This window comes from Bufo bufo, chromosome 1, assembly GCF_905171765.1.
Source record: "Bufo bufo chromosome 1, aBufBuf1.1, whole genome shotgun sequence".
In the NCBI taxonomy this organism is placed as follows: Eukaryota; Metazoa; Chordata; class Amphibia; order Anura; family Bufonidae; genus Bufo; species Bufo bufo.
Window position 1 is genome coordinate 451,484,968 of NC_053389.1, and position 14,765 is coordinate 451,499,732.

The window sequence follows — 14,765 nt, forward strand, 5'->3', positions numbered from 1 at the left end:
TCATTAGGCTCAAGCACAATCTCGTATGTTTCAGTATGTTCCTCATGGTAAGGAAATATATGTTTTAATATGGGCAGGTTTTCTCGGTTGGTCTGTTTTGGATTTCTCAGAGTCTCTTTTCGGATGACATTGGTAAGCCTTCTAGTTATAAACTTTCACTGATCACGGGTCTTTTTCGGAGCTTCTAGATGTCTGGTTCACATTACGTTTCAGTCTGGGTGTGTTTTGTTTGGGCACAGAGGTACGGTGATGTTATCAGTCAGTCACTGTTCCCAGATACCATTAAACACGTATTTTGTTCTACAGCTATTATGTCTCACGGGTCTGACATTGTGGATGCTTCTGTGGAAGAAAATAGTTCTAGGATGTCGGAATCTGGCAGCGTTCCTTCACTACGGAACTGGACTATCCCAAGATTCATATCAGAATTAACTAGGAGGGGTATTCCTTTCCCGGCTACTGCACGAAAGGCGGAACTTTATCGTCTTTTAGTGACGGCCCCTGCTCAGTTAAATTAGGAGGAGGTGTCTATGGTCACGGTCCAGACTTCGTTATCCCAACTGCATGCTATGTTAAATAATGTCACAACTTCCTTAACAAATATGCAAGCAAGGTTGGAGTCAGTGGAGTCTAGGGTGACGACTATGTCCAGCTCATCTCCGAAGGTGTCAACCGCAGTTGTACCTGTAGCAAGTACGTTTGGTGGTATTGCTAGTTCACCTAATGTCACTTCGGCACATTTTATCCCTCCCAATATCAAGAAAGATATCTTGGAGGGTAGGGATGTGAATCTGGCATCTCTGTTAATCGCCACTCGCGATTTGTCTGAGAATAGAGTCATTGCGTGTGGTGATGTGTCTGTTATTCTCAAGAGTCGGGATCATAGATTGAATAGGAAATTGACCATCCCCGAATTTGTGTTGGCTTTCAGCCTATTCAGGGATGTTGTGTGCTCTACCCGACCTGAGAGGAATTGGATCTCTATATGTTTAGAGTTACCGAGTTGGGATACAAATATGCAGGATATGCGTTTTATGACTACCATTGCTCGTTCTCCGCCAAAGCGGCAGCAGCGCTGAGTCAATTTCAGTTTTCAGTCAATTGGGCAATGTTAGATACCGAATTGTTCTGCAGGCATTTTGCAGGACTTAAAGCTCCTGCCTGCTCGTCATGCCAATCTATATTCCATTCATCAGAGTGGTGTCACAATGTAGCTACCCGTGCTGCTCTTAGAACGACTACTCCGTTAGCTGGTCCATCAGACAGCAGTACAAATGTAATTTCAGTAGATAAGCTCAGTCATCCAGTCAAGTATCTGGGTAGATGGCAGTGGGTGCTTTTCCTCTACCCATGACCCCTGCCCCCTGACGATTTAGGGGGTCCTGTAGTATTAGAGGAATTTGATTTATTGAAGGTTGATATATATTCATTAATGAAACGCGTAGGGACTATGAATATATCCTTATATTAGTCCTTAGGGACTTCTTCACCCTTTTTCACCAACATTACACCCTGATAGTCACAGCCCCTATAGGGCCTCTCCCCCTGCTTTCACAGGGCCATCTAGGGTGCATTCTTCAGGGTCAGGTTCCGGACGGGGCCACCCCTTGCGGGGACAGGACCCCGTGTTAGGAGTTTAGGGCATAACAGGCCAAGTAGGGCAATAACAGGGTTAGATTTTTCCCTATGGCCCTCAGCCATCAAGACCTAACCCATTGACGGTCGCAACCAGGTTCAAAGATTTTCTTCTTTTGAACAGTGGACTACACGGTCCGGGCATCCTTTACCGGTAAGACCTACCCTGTTATTTTTTTGCCTATTGGCATATTATTAGACCTTGTATCGTTTTAATAAAATACAGATTTTAATACGTTACTGCCCCTTTTTCATACATATTTCGCTTCATAGAGCAGTACACCCATAAGAGGTGTTTGTGCACCTTCTCATTCTAGGGACCACCCCCTTATTCTTCTAGATGGCAAATTTGCAATAATTGCAATTTCGCAAATTGTAATTATGGTCAATGTCGGCTTCTGCATATTTGTCTTAACTGTTTCAGAGCGCATCCCAAAGTGATTTGTACATTAAAGGCAGATAAAAATTGCATGAGTGTTATTAATGTGGATTCCTTGCAGTCACTTTTACTGAAACATCCAGATCCATGTTTTGTTGATTTTCTTGTTTCTGCTCTTAGTTCAGGGTTTCACACTGGCCTGGTGGCCCTACCAGAACTTACTTTTGAGTGTAAAAACTTACAGTCCGCGGGTAAAAGTCCGTCTTCAATAGACAGTCTTTTACAAATTGAGTTAGACAAAGGCTTCGTTATAGACCCCTTTTTAGTTTCTCTGTTTGATCGATGGAGAGTTAGCCCGATAGGAGTGGTAACAGGGAAATTCAGCAAAAAAGAAAGGATGATATATGATTTATCCACTCCACACGGCTCGCATATCCCTAGCATCAACTCCCTTATTCCTGCCGAGGAGGTCAGTATGAAGTATGCGTCCATCGATCAAGCAATCACAATCATTTTACAGTTAGGTCCAGGTACAGCGTTGTCTAAAGCTGATATTTAGGATGCTTTCAAATTACTCCCGATCAAACCCGAACTTTGGCAATGGCATGGGATTAAATGGAGAATTAGCTATTACTTCGCCACCAAACTCACCTTCGGTTCCCGGAGTAGTCCTTGGTTGTTTGATCAACTGGCAAAAGCGTTGCATTGGATCTTAGAGCATACATTATTAGGACGACTTTCTCTTGATCGAACCGCCAAGGGGTCACTCAAGTAACTTGCAAAAACTGTTAGCTTGCTTTGCTCAGTTGGGTGTTCCAGTAGCCCCAAACAAGATTGAGGGACCATCCTCGGTCCTTACTTTTTTGGGTATTACGTTAGATACGCAAAGCATGACGGCTAGACTGCCCGAAGAGAAGTTATCTAGGATTAGGGAAGTCATACACAAATTTACCGTCAGTAAGGTAACTTGTAAGGTTGAGTTACAATCGTTAGGTATGTTGAATTTTGCCATGCGTGTAATTCCGCAAGGTAGATCCTTTATTGCACGGTTGTTAGCCCTCTTAGCGACAGCCCCTTGTCAGGACAGTCCAGTCTATTTGGACAGAGAAGCTGAGGCGGACCTCGTGATGTGGCAACATTTTTTGGTTCAGTGGAAAGGTATCTCCATGTTCATTCCGGTGACTTCAAGAAGTTCATTGGTAGTCTTTGTAGCAGCTACTAGTAATGGTTTTGCAGCTATTTTTGATACGAATTGGTTAGCGGAGACATGGCCAGTTGAAGTAGCAGCACGTACAGGTTTCATTCAGTCCTCGGCCTTTTGTGTCTTATACCCCATAGTGGCCGCAGCATATGTTTGGGGTAGTTCCTGTGCTAACCGGATGGTAAAGTTCAGTTCCGACAGTCCGGCCACTGCAGTCAAAATCGGCATACGTAATGTCATTGATGAGCCGCCTAGTACGGCTTTCTCTACAGTTTAATTTCTATTTCAGCTGCTCCTACTTATGCGCTACGACTAATACTGCAGCCGATGCCTTGTCCAGGGCTAATTTCTACCTTTTTTCACAGGTCATGACCGAAGCAGATGTTGGGCCAACACCGAGCCCTCCGCATTCGGAATTAACGCTGGTTTGAATAGACACCTGGACTGCCCGCCAGTTAATAGCTAAATCCCTTTCACCCAATACCATTAGAGCTTATAACACTGGGTGGCAATTGTTTCTTAAGTTTCAGCATATACATCCCCAGGGCAATATGCCTTTCATTAATCATATTCTCGCGTTCATTGGATATTGTCACACGGAGGTACATCTGAGTCATAGTACCGTCAGATCTTACCTAGCGGGTGTTCAGCATTTTTCTTCTGTCTCGCATCCCGAAAGGGGTTCATTGTTCTCTGTGCATGTGATTAATGCCGCGTTACGAGGGTTACGAAATAACCGTGTTAGTGATAACTGTCGTAAGTTACCTATTTCAGGAGAAGTTTTCAGACAGATGTCTGACTTGCTGGATAAGAACCCTTTTGGAGTACTTCATAGTCTGGTTATTAAAGCGTCCATTTACCTAGCGTTTTATGGTTTCCTTAGACCAGTGAGGTTCACATGCACAACACTCAGCAGTTATTTCTCCACTGCCAAACAGCTAGTTTCTGACTCTGAAGGGTACACTCTGGTTTTACCTGTCACCAAAACTTCTCAGGTCGGTCCACCTACGCACGTCAGATATTTCCGTACGACCCACGGCTGGTGTCCAGTTCAGGTGTTACATCAGTTAACCACTTCTCTTCCAGACCGTAGTCCAGATAGTCCATTGTTACCGTTTCCCTCAGTACCGCTGTCCACGTCTCAGTTTGTGTCCCATGTGCGTCTATTGGCCACCAGTTTAGGTATTGAACCAGCCTCCATATCCGGGCATTCCTTTAGAAAAGGCGCAGCTTCGGCGGCTAGCAAAAACAAAGTACCTGCTCACATAATACGTAAATTAGGCCGGTGGCGCTCATCTTGTTTTCATAGATATATTCCCAATCCTGAACAAGAGATTTCCTGTGCTTTTCAGAATTTGCTTTTGTGATTTGTTAATAAAGTTTTCTGGATATCATGCTGTATCTTTGCCCTCTTTCAGGTATACTCTCGACGAGGCGGTCATGGCACATTTCAGACCGTTTGAGTACTCCAGGGGTTTGTATCTGTCGATAAGTTAACTCGGTGTACCGTGGCCCTGACCACAAATTAACAGTCAAATTTTCTCTACAAGGTATTTAATCAAGTAAACAACGTTAAACAGGGTTATGTGATACTGGGTGGAGATTTTAACACGTACACAATTAGGGTTGAGCGAACCCGAACTGTAAAGTTTGGGTTCGAACCGAACTTTAGGAGCAGCCAATCAACAAGCGTTTAACTCTGTGCCCTTAGAAGCCATCACAGCCATGCCTACTAATGGCATGGCTGTGATTGGCCAGTGCAGCATGTGACCCACCCTCCATATAAGCTTGAGTTACGTAGCGCTGCACATCAGTCTGCTGTTACTAGTGTAGGGAGAGGATGCTGCTGGTGATTTCAGGGAGAGAATAGGAGAGAATCTTTGTTCAGAACTGGAATCTAACTCAGCGATCTACATACATTTAGTTGTGTGGGTGCAGGGCACAATCTTTTTACCCTGCCCTGAGCCCAGCAACATAAAAAAATAACTTTTATCCATCTGTTAGTTAGGTGGGTGGCGGCGGCCATTTTATGCAAGCTCAGTGCACCAGCACTGCATATGTGCTTTTGTGACATTGAAATCCAAGCTTGAAAAACTGCACTAATAATCTAGTTTAAAAAAATCACCCTTTTTTGGAAATATACAATATCTGGTGCATTTGCAGGATTAGTCAGTGTGCAATTTAAGCTAGAAATACAGCCATAATTCTCTGGGTTTTTAAAAACACACTTTTTTGACAAAATACCCAATTTTACAGCCCTTGCATCATCAGCACGTGTGACATAAAAAAAACACACTTTTTTGGCAATATCCAACATCTGGATTAGTCAGTGTGCAATTAAAGCTAGAAATATAGCCATAGTTTTCTGGGTTTTTAAAAACACCCTTTTTTTGGCAAAATCCACTATTTTACAGATCTGCACGTGTGAAATTCAAGTTTAATATATACAGCTTTCATATTCTGTTACTAAAAAAACACACTTTTTTGGCAATATCCAACATCTGGATTAGTCAGTGTGCAATTTAAGCTAGAAATATAGCCATAGTTTTCTGGGCTTTTAAAAACACCCTTTTTTGGCAAAATCCACTATTTTACAGATCTGCACGTGTGAAATTCAAGTTTAATATATACAACTTTCATATTCTGTTACTAAAAAAACACACTTTTTTGGCAATACACAACATCTGGATTAGTCAGTGTGCAATTTAAGCTAGAAATACAGCCATAATTTTCTGGGTTTTAAAAAAAAACAAAACACTTTTTTTGCCAAAATACCCAATTTTACAGCCCTTGCAGCATCTGCATCCTCATCCGGTCAGCGTAACACCTTCACCACCAACTTCAGCACAGCCAGGGGTGAACGACAGCAGGCAGTTTTAAAACGTATCTGTTTGAGGGACAAACCCCACACCGCGCAGAAGCTGTGGACGGGCCTTGAACAACAGACCGATAAGTGGTTTGTGCCAGTGAGCCTCAAGCCCAGCCTAGTGGTGTGCGATAATGGGAGAAATCTCATAGCAGCTCTGGGACTAGCCGGTTTGACGCAAATCCCTTGCCTGGTGCATGTGCTGAATTTGGTGGTGCAGAGATTCCTTAAAAATTACCCCGATATGTCAGAGCTGCTGCATAAATAGAGTGCTTTCGGCATTCTCACCCTGCTGCTGCTCGCCTGTCAGCGCTGCAGCGTAACTTCGGTCTTCCCGCTCACCGCCTCATATGCGACGTGCCCACAAGGTGGAACTCCACCTTGCACATGCTGGCCAGACTGTGCGAGCAGCAGCAGGCGATAGTGAAGTTTCAGCTGCAGCACACACGGTTGAGTCGCTCGGCGAACAGCCCCACTTCACCACCAATGACTGGGCCTCCATGCAAGACCTGTGTTCCTTGTTGCGCTGTTTCGAGTACTCCACCAACATGGCCAGTGCCGATAACGCCGTTCTCAGCGTAACTATCCTACTTCTATGCCTCCTTGAAAAAACGCTGCTGGCAATAATGGAAGAGGATGTGGCACAGGAGGAGGAGGAAGTGGGATCATTTCGTAGGGTTTCCGGCCAGTCATTCACAAGTGGCTCCAAGGGTGGGTTCCTGCACCCACAAACGCCAGGTGCACAAATTTCTAGCCAGGGCACAGATCTGGAAGATGACGAGGTGAAGGATAAGGAGATGGAGGAGGAGGAACCATGTTCACAGCAGGGTGGCACCCATACCAGCTCATGGCCATCACTGGTGCGTGGCTGGGGGATACAGAGGACACAGACGATACACCTCCCACAGAGGACAGCTTTTCGTTGCCTCTGGGCAGCCTGGCAGACATGAGCGATTACATGCTGCAGTGTTTCTGCAATGACCGCCGAGTTGCCACATTCTAACTTGTGCTGATTACTCGGTGGTCACACTGCTGGATCCCCGTTACAAGGACAACGTACCGTCCTTAATTCCCTCACTGGAGCGTGATCGTAAGATGCGCAAGTACAAGCGCACGCTGGTAGACGCGCTGCTGGTGGCATTCCCTCCTGACAGTGGGGGCACAGTGGAAGCACAAGGCAAAGGCAGAGGACGAGGAAGAGGTCACCAACGCAGCTGGGGTTAGCATAGCCGAAATGTGGAAAAGCATTGTCAGCACGCCACAACAACCAGCACCACCAGCTGATATGGAACGTCTTAGCAGGAAGCAGCATTTCACCAAGATGGTGGAGCAGTATGTGTGCACACGCCTACACGTACTGAATGACGGGTCTGCCCCCTTCAACTTCTGGGTCTCCAAATTGGGCAACTGGCCTGAGCTTGCCCTTTTCGCCTTGTAGGTGCTGGCCTGCCCTGCAGCCAGTGTATTATCTGAACGTGTGTTTAGCACGGCAGGGTGCGTCTTCACAGACAAGCGCAGCCGCCCTTCCACTGCCAATGTGGACAAGCTCACGTTCATTAAAATGAACCAGGCATGGATCACACAGGACTTGTCCGTTCCTTGTGCAGAAAAGACATGTATACCGGCCTTAACCAGCCATTGCTATACTGCAGCGCAATTGCACAATTCTTGTTTTTTGGATATTTCACACTCTTTTGGAGTGTACCCTAATTTAAAAAATAAAAATAAAATGAAAACCAAAAACCAGTGTTGGCTACCTCGTCCTCCTCCACCGCCGCTTCCACCTACACCGCTACATCGACCGCCTCCTTAAACTCCTACTCCATATGGAACTCCACCTCATAAATCTAATTTTTTATTTTATTTGTACGTATTTTATTTTATGTCATTTCACTACTTTGTCTGTTACATTTTCGGTTGAAATTCGCCAATTTTTGGGTGTGATGTACCACTGCTATACTTATTAAACCGGTAAAAAAATATAAATAATTGTCTGTTACATTTTCGGGTGAAATTCACAAATTTTTGGTGTAATATACCCCTCCTCTACCTAGTTGACAGCTTAATAAATTGCAATAATTTTTCTTTTACATTTTTGGGTTACAATAAACAATTTTTTTCTGTAATAGACCCCTGCTCTACCAAGTAGACAGGTTAATAAATTTCTGTAATTTTTCTGTTACATTCTGGGGTTGACATTTCACAATTTTGGAAGTGAATAAACCCCTGCTCTGCATAGGTGACAGGGAATAACATTTCAGAAATTCTTCTTTAATTGATGCGCGCCACCTTTCATTCAATGCTTAAACTTTAACAAGTTGTCCCACATTTGCGCTTCAAAAATTTGTCCCACATTTGTGCTTTACAAATTTTTCCCACATTTGCGCTTCAGTAATTTGTCCCACATTTGCGCCTCAATAACTTTCCCCACATTTGCGCCACAGTAGTTTCTCCCACATTTGCGCTTCAATAAATTTTCCCATATTTGCGCTTCAGTAATTTGTCCCACATTTGCGCCTCAATAACTTTTTCCATTTTTCCGCTCGATCCAAAAAAAATATATACATTTATCTCCCTTGGATGTGGTCTCTCTTTCTCACGCTCCCTCTCCGGTGTGGAACCCTGATTCGCCGATAACCGTGATCAACATGGTAGACTCAGAAAAGAACATCGAAAGTTGATAGAGAAGATATCCAAATGGATGGTGGATGTCACTGGGGCACCTCTGCATAGGTGACAGGAACATAACTTTAAAAAAATCGTCTGTTACATTGTCAGGTGAAATTTTTCCCAAATGGATGGTGGACGTCACAGGGACGTGCGATCAGGCAGAAGTTATCTAGAGTCAACAAAGTGGCAGCAGGGCCTCTCCTGGCTAAAGTTTACAAATCAAAAATACCACAGTGACATTCCCTATAATTTTTTACTAATCATTCCAATAACAGGGCATCTTAAGAGTCCTGCATTGTTATTTATCGTCACTACCTCCCCGAGTCGGGAGTGGGTAATTGCCGTGCGCCCCCTCCTTAACTTGGAAGCTTATGCTTCAATACTTTGTCCCACATTTCCGCTCAATTACATTTAATTTCATTCATTGACCTCCCTTGCATGTGGTATCCTTTTCTCAGGCTCCCTCTCCGGCCTGGAACCCTGATTCCCCGCCACCCGTGATCACCATGGAAGGCGCATAAAAGAACATCGAAAGTTGAAAGAGCAGATATCAAATTGGATCGTGAACATCACGGGGATTTGCGACATGGTGGTGCACTAAGTGTGCACACGCCTACACTAACTGACTGACAGGGGTCAGCCCCTGCAACTTCTGGGTCTCCAAATTGGGCACATGGCCTGAGTTTGCCCTTTACCCCTTGGAGGTGCTGGCCTGCCCTGCAGCCAGTGTATTGTCTGATCGTGTGTTTAGCACGACTGGAGGGGGTTATCACAGGTTATATTTCACAATGTTTTGGGGTGTACCCTAATTTAAAAAAATAAAAATTAATTTAAAACCAAAAGGCAGTGTAGGCTACCTCTTCCTCCTCCACCGCCGCTTCAACATACACCGCCACATCCACCACCTCCTTAACCTCCTACTCCATATGGACCTCATCCTCTTAGATTAAGATTATTATTTTTTATTTTTACATATTTTATGTTATTTAAAGTCATTTCTCTATCCATATTTGTTTGAAGAGCACTTGCCATGCTCTTAGCCACATTTTGATGCCATTTGCAGCCCTCTAGCCCGTTCCATGAAATTTTTACAGCCATTTTAGTGCTCAAAAGTTCGGGTCCCCATTGACTTCAATAGGGTTCGGGTTCGGGGTCAAGTTTGGGTCCCGAACTCGAACTTTTTTGTGAAGTCCGGCCGAACCCGTCGAACCCGAACATCCAGGTGTCCGCTCAACTCTATACACAATGTCTCTTGGGATACATCTCCCTCGTCTTGGCGATCAAACACTCTAGCACTGTTAGTTACTAGACATTACGTTTTTGATATTTGGAGGATACAGCATGAGTGACGTTTAACTCCTATTCACGAATAGACCTATTCCTGATTGGCAGATCCATTCTGCCAGAGTTTCTGCCTTGACAATTGAAACCATTACATGGTCAGATCACGCAGCTATCGCACTAACTGTTGATGAAGCCCACCCTAGCCAATCCTGTTTTATATGGAGGGATAACCTTATGGCCCTGTCAAAATGTAAAGAAGACATATGCTCTGCCCTTACAAAATATTTCCAGATTAATACTGGCTATGTTTCAAAAATGACCACATTATGGAATGCCCATAAGGCTTTTATAAGAGGCACTTTTATAAAACTAGGCCACCAGGCAAAAAAAGAAAGGGAGAAATGTTTTAATGACACTCTACATAAAAATGCGCGAAATAGAAAGCCTGGATAAAGCAACAACCACTTATCGTTACCAACCCCAATTAAGAGTATTACACACACTGCTCAATGAATGCATTTTGTAGTCATTTGAAAAAACAACTGAGGGAGGTCAATGCTCAATACTACTCTCAAAACAGTATAAGTAGTAAACTTATAACTAGATGGCTAAAACAAAGAGCCCAGAAATATAAAAAAATACTGTTACATTCTACCAGTGACCATAAACTCTACGACCCTAAAGCTTTTGCCAACCGCTTTAAAGAATACTACTCCTCCCTCTATAATCTAGAATCAAATGGTTACATACCCCATCCCAAACTTAAATATATTTATTTTTAAGAAACTGTCTTTCCATAAGCTTAATGAGGAACAAGTAGAAGTCTTAAATGCTCCCCTGTCTAAAGTGGGAATACAACACATTATAAAGGGTTTCCCCCAACATAAAGGCCCTGTCCCTGATTATAAAAGGCCGACAAGCCTCTGATAACACCAATCTTATAGAGTGAAACGTACAAAAAGCACCTACAGTATTAGGGCTGTATTACACCAACAGATTATCTGAACAATATCTGTCCAATTAGACCAATAGTTTGTGTGTATAACAAAAGATCTCTGTGTGTAATAGGCCATCTGACCAAAGATTGGTCAGAATTCTGATGGGAGTCTGATATGAGGTCTGATGGGGGTCTGACATGGGGGTCTGATGGGGGTCTGTTCTGAGTTCCTGATATGGAGGTCTGATCTGAGTTCCTGATATATGGGGGGTCTGATCTGAGCATCTGATATGGAGGTCTGATCTGAGGATCTTATGATCAAAAATATATTTTTCTTATTTTTCTCCTCCAAAACATGGAGTGTGATTTATCATCAGATGCGTCTTAATGAAAAATATGGCAAATTAATTACCTTTATAGATAGACTTGTGAAATGTTTTATACAATGACAGTAACACTTTGCTAAACAGCTAAATAACATCTTCAGCAGGGGGTTCTAATTTAAATATTCATTTATACTATAGTACTCAGATGTTAAAAGGATAAACACAAAAATATTTGTGGCATAACTATACTTGCGAAAGCAACGGTATAACATTAAAGTTGGAATTTAAAAAGGTCTTTCATCTTCTAATTACAACCTCACCAGTGATATGGGGTATTTTCAAAAATACTGTCTACTTAGATGGTTACACTTACATTATTTTGTTTGATCATATATTTTAAGATGTAATTGATAAAATCTGTTTCACCACCAGAAGGCGCTAGATAACCAACAATAAAATTGCAGTTGTGTTCTGAAGCCGGTTCTTACAGTAAAATCAAATTGGAAACGTAGTTCTGATATATGCAGAGTGGATGCAGTGGTCGTCACACAATTATATTTTATTAAATGCATTTTTTCCTATCTCAGTAAGTGAACTGAGTAAGTGAACATATATTGTCATTTACAGTATAACTACAGCAAGTTTTTCCAGAATCAAAACTTATGCCCTATCAACAGGACACAACAGTGAAAAACAGCCGTGCGAAGGCCAATCCTTTTAATGGCTGTCAGGTGGCTATTTTCAGAACCATTTTTGTCTATGGTTCTATTCACATGGCTGTTTTTTAACGGGCCGTGAATAATGGATGTCAAAAATGACATGTCCTATTTTGTCTGTTTTCATGGCCCAACAGTCCCCATACAATTAAAAGGGGCAGTTTTTAGTGTCAGATTTTCAGAGAGGCATCAGTGAAAAAAAGGCTGATAAAAAATTGACTGTTTGGCCATTTTTTCGGCTACTTTCACACTAGCGGCAGGACGGATCCGACAGGCTGTTCACCCTGTCGGATCCGTCCTGCCGCTATTTCGCCCAGCCGCCGGACCACCGCTCCATCCCCATTGACTATAATGGGGACGGGGCGGAGCTCCGGCGCAGCATGACAGTTCGCGGTGAGAGGCCGCCGGACTAAAAAGTCGGACATGCAGTACTTTTAGTCCTGCGGCCTTTCGCCGTGCACTGCCTTGCTGCACCAGAGCTCTGCATCCGTCCTCATTATAGTCAATGGGGATGGATCGGCGGTCCGGCGGCATGGCGAAATAGCGGCAGGACGGATCCGACAGGGTGAACAGCCTGTCGGATCCGTCCTGCCGCTAGTGTGAAAGTAGCCTTAACCGCTCCCTTTTTATGAATATATGCCTTAATGGTACAGTGATCGAGCTGCCACTCCATTCAAAGTCTATGAAACTGATGAAAATAACTAGTTTTATCTCTATGAGTTCCATAATGATTGCATCCTTTTTGGGGGAGAAACCCTTTATATGCACATCGACACTCCCAATACATTGATAAGCAGGAACGGTGACTTTGAGCAATACACTTGGATGGGACTTTGTTGCTATTCTCTTCACAGCACCTAATTAAAAGCCTTGTTGTACCAGAGCAGGGATGGTCCCAGCTGTAAAATTGCTGCAATAATTGGAATTATTATATATTAGAAAAACTTTGCTCCTATCCTAAAAATTAAAGTGATGATCTCATGACCAAAGAGCCATATCTCCTGTGGGGATTTGCTCCAGTAGACAGGCTAGCGGACGCAGTATAGAGGCAACCACAAAGTCTTAAACAGTTCAGTGTTTTATTCACACATAAGGAAAAACAAAAAGTAACATTTTGCAGTCTAGGTGTTTGTTCACACCATGAAAAGTCCACAGAACAAAAATCTTCACCTGGTTTGCAGTTTCTCCACCTGTGGTCCACAGCAGGCTTTAGGGGCCTGTTTCTCAGCATGAGGCTCCCAGCCCTTTTGTACGGCACAAGTTTTCAGGTCCCAAAACACACAGGGACTGACAGTGCTCCACTGTCAGAGAGGAGTAATCCACACACAGCTGAGATTGCTGGCTGGGTTTGATATAGGCCAGTAAAGACCCAGCCTGGAGCGTGGGGAGAAGCCACCCACCCAGCACTTTGGCTACTCCCAGTAAGAGCCAGCCCAGATCAGCTTACAGCCATACTAAAATAGCAACGTGTCAACAAGCACTAGCTGCCGCTGACACTTGAAAACACCGGCTCTTACTTCACCGAGGCCAGGAACCTCAGTGACATATACCTTCCATCAACGATGGACCCTTGCGCCTTCCTACACTCCCAATGAAATTGGCAAGTGATGGTGGAATATACAGCATCAGACAACTGCCTTGACAACTGTATGATGCCTAAAACTATTCCTGCAGAGCTCTTCAGGAGTCAGTCTTCTGCAGCATAAACAACACCTTAAGGCCCCTTTCACACAGGCGAGATTTCCATGCAGGTGCAATGCATGAGGTGAACGCATTGCACCCGCACTGAATCCGGATCTATTCACTTCAATGGGGCTAAGCAGATGAGCGGTGATTTTCACGCATCACTTGTGCGTTGCGTGAAAATCGCAGCATGTTCTTTATTCATTATTTTTCACGCAACGCAGGCCCCATAGAAATTAATGAGGCTGCGTGAAAACCGCAAGCATCCGCCAGCAAGTGCGGATGCGGTGCGATTTTCACGCATGGTTGCTAGGAGATGATAGGGATGAGCAACCCCGGACCCCATTAAAGTTTATTCACTGTATTATTTTCCCTTATAACAATGTTATAAGGGAAAATAATAGCATTCTTTAATACAGAATGCATAGTATAATGTCAAATGAGGGTTAAAAAAGAAAAAAAATTAGCTCACCTCATCCACTTGATCGCACAGCTGGCATCGTCTTCTTTCTTCTTCTTTCAGGACCTGCAAAAGGACCTTTGATGACGTAATCGTGGTGAGCACGGTGACGTCAGCACAGGTCCTTCTGAATGAAGATAGAAGATCTGCGTTTTACCAGCGGTTTATAGCAGCACAAAAATGTCAAATCAAATTTGTGCCTGACGGAGTCCTAATTCATACTTGCAACAGTTCCAATTATAACAGGCCAGTCCCATTAACTGACCACAAATGTGGGTATTATCTGGGTGTTCCAAGGAGTTTTATGGGTGTTAATACCCCAATTCTTACTTTTTATTTGTTGGCAATTATGCTAATTGTACATTATGTAATATTCTAATATGTTGGAAAAATCTCTTTTACAGTAAGGTGATAGTTTCCTTTCCAATGTCATAGGAAATCATTGACCCACCATCCCATTTTGTAATTAAAGGGCTAGGGATAAGATATAGTGTTGGGCGTGAATATTCGTATTGCAAATTTTAATCGCGGATATCGCCATATCGAGAATTTGTGAAGATTTAGAATATAATGCTATATATTCATATTTGTGAATATTCTAGATCTTT